Below are 3,263 nucleotides of genomic sequence, written 5' to 3'. Positions count from 1 at the left end.
AGCCGATATCGCAATTCACAGCATAATTGGCTATAAAATGACAAGGTGATGTATGTTTCACTATATATATATATATATATATATATATATATATATATATATATATTGAGCCAAAAAAACAGTTGGGTAAATTGCAATATTTATAGTGCAAGAGGAATGCCGCTTTTATGCGGCGTGTTGGCCTAAATCAAAATACCTAAAATGTAAGCAATCGTAACTTAACGTAGTGAAAAGCAAGTGCACATAAAACTTCGAGAGTCGATGAACTACAATACCGCGCAACACAAATCTGCTTCAACACAGGATTAAAATGCGTCTAGAAGCTTTGGCATGTGATAACAACATTTGTGTTTCCAAATGTAGCAGTCCGCAAAAGTCACATGCTATCGTGGTAAAAACGGCTATTGCAAATTGGAAAGATGAAAAAATAACTGAACAGCTTGTTCGAGCCAATCGATTTCCAGTCTTTTTTAAGTTAATGGGAATGGGCAGTGCATTTCACCCAGGATCTGGATTTGAGTGCCATTTCACAAAAAGACTTGTCCTCTGAACGACCTAAAATTCTGGTTCAAGTTGTGTTGATTACATTTAGGGCGTCGAAGTCCCTCTTGATCTCCAAACACCTGACTTCCGAATATAACAACTGGAATTGTTCTTAACACGCCGACAAATATACGAACAGCTGAGGTCCGTCTCAGAACCTTTCGACAATGAATGTAGCTACAGCGGAGTAATGCTCAGCATTTGCAAACGCTGCATTGCGCTCAAGTCGTCACAGCACCTTCCAGAAAAGGATGCAACAAGGAGCAGCACCACTGACACTTGGTGAGACTCCGCTTCTTGACCTCTAGGACTGTCGATATAGAAAACAGGGCCGGTGCAGCAAAGGGGATAGAGCATACAGCAGCATAGATACCCACCTCCCAGCAATCAGTGGGACAAGAGTATGTTTTGCCCCCCCCCCCAAAAAAAACCGTGGAGAAACCCCTTTTTCCTTAGTTAAGGGTATTGTAACTACCCCTAGATCGCCAAAACTCAGATCAAGGAAGCCCCCATAACTGAGCTAAAGCGCGATAAATTGGGCTCAAAAGACCTTTCCTACATCAAGAGGCCTGCTTTGCAGATCATGAGACCACCTCCATGAACAAGGTAGCCCATGCTCTAGATCAGAGGGACCAATGATGTGTAAAGAAAGCCTTTTTGCCGGTTTTGGAGGCCTCATTACAAACTAGGAGACACCGCCCACGGTTAGAAGGCGCCCTCTATATTCAGGGGGGCCACTTCATACGCCAGAGGGCTGCAGTTCCGAATCAAGATGCCCTGTTTTTTTGGAAATCCCCCCCCGTGAGTCGGAAATGTTCCTTTCTGTCTTACGAGGCCCCTGTTTGCACCAGGCGGCCCTGTTTTAGCTTACTGAAGCCATTTTCTGGATCATAAGTAGGCCCCATTCTGTTGGGGGCCTGATTTTCAGTTATTTTTTTTAATTTTCAGCGTTTTTTCTCGGATATGATGCGTGGAGCAGTTTGATTCAGAAGCATATGCCCTCCGTACCTTCCTTCTCGGAAATGACACTGCCCAGGACGCCCGCTGTGAGGAGGCCCCACTGTGTCCAGGAGGCCCCCTGTGAATCCTGCCACCCCCCCCCCCCCCCCCCCCGACTCAAAATCCGTGGCGCTGCTCCTGACGAAAATGATTCTGCAATTAAATGGACCGAAAAAGCATAAATTTGAGATCAGCGACTCAACCTGGAGCAGCCTGGGGTGCGCTTTTACAGTAGGCTTGTACTTCCCGCGTAGCATACGCTACTCACGCTTGAGGAGAGCTGGCTATCCCGGACGAGTGCAGGTGGCGCCACAGGCTGAGGACCTGTGACCGCAGGCGGCGCCACCAGCGTAGGGATTCGAGCTCCTTCCGTTGCCTTATGGGCTGCGTCGAGCTCTCCGGTACGGATATTATCTGTTGACCGTAAAATAAAGGTTACTTTTGATCCTGTATATCCAAAATTTACTTTCCACGCGTTGAAGGTGCACAACGTACTAAAGTGAGGTTCCACAGCATCATGTGGGCGAGAACCACGCTACAATCTTATTGGGTTGACGTAGGTGCCCTTCTTTAGATAAATGTTCAGCTGCTGCCACAAGGCTGACATGTGGCTGACATATGGCTGCCGACAGAAGGCTGACATTTCGCATACCAACTTGTTTCAGGTCGCATTATGGCAGAGGCGTAGAAAGGAAGGGGTTCTGTGGGTGTCATGGCACCCCGACTTTCCAAGAATGCTCTGGAGACGCATGGAAAGGCTTGAAATTAATATTGGCACACCTCTTTCTGTGACGCTCTTTCGCCTTTATATTAAGCTCTCATTAATCACACAAACAATCGTGCATCGTGCATAACACAGAAGCCTTTAGGGCACTTTATAATGGATTGTGCACGACGATAGCTCTAAAAACACGCGAAGCCAACTCCAACACGTGACAGTGCCTTTCGAGATAGTGCGTGAAAAGACGGCATTGGCAATGCAAATGATCAATGCGTGCATCGCGAATCTTATCGGATCATATCGCTCTTAGATTAAGTTATTTATACCTGAACGACATCAATACATGTCATAATGTATACGTTCGTGTGAAACATGCGGTCCATAAACGTCTACAACATAACGATATACCCGATGCTCAGCATGCTGCTGCGGCGAATGCGTTCTCTTGACACATAGAGGGTGTCAGGTAGCGTTGTTCTTCAAGTTCCTATTGACCTTGCAAACGATGCTGCCTGGAAATACCACAAAAAATGTCGTCTTACAAACTGCGTCTGAGCTAATGGTGTCTATGGCATTGTTCTGCATGTAGAGAGCAGGGAAGCTTGAGATGAAAGAGAAGACAGCAAAGTGGCACTCAAAGAGAAATAGCCCATTCGCAGAACTAGTGCAGCACGGGCTGGGCGTGAATCCATTCGCTCGACGGTTTCGAATCAGCGCTCTCCGAAAAGGCAGGCGTGGTAACTGTTCAGACACAGCCGGCGGCAAAACAACACCGGTGGCGTCCAGAAGCCGACGAGTGATGTTGCGGCGAATGCATGGTATGTATTGGCAATTGCATGCATTGCAATGCCATGCAACGCATTGACATCGTGATGTTGCATGCAAAGCATGCATTTAGCACTTGATTTGGAATTACGCTTCATCTTGACACAATCTGTTTCCCGTGTAGATGATAATAGAGGAATGTAAAAAATAGAAGAGAGTAATAAAAATAAAAGAA

Source organism: Pollicipes pollicipes, unplaced genomic scaffold (assembly GCF_011947565.3).
Source record: "Pollicipes pollicipes isolate AB1234 unplaced genomic scaffold, Ppol_2.1 Scaffold_7261;HRSCAF=8764_pilon_pilon_pilon, whole genome shotgun sequence".
NCBI classification, from domain to species: Eukaryota; Metazoa; Arthropoda; class Thecostraca; order Pollicipedomorpha; family Pollicipedidae; genus Pollicipes; species Pollicipes pollicipes.
The sequence above is the reverse complement of the archived record's forward strand: the minus strand, read 5'-3'. Positions refer to the sequence as shown.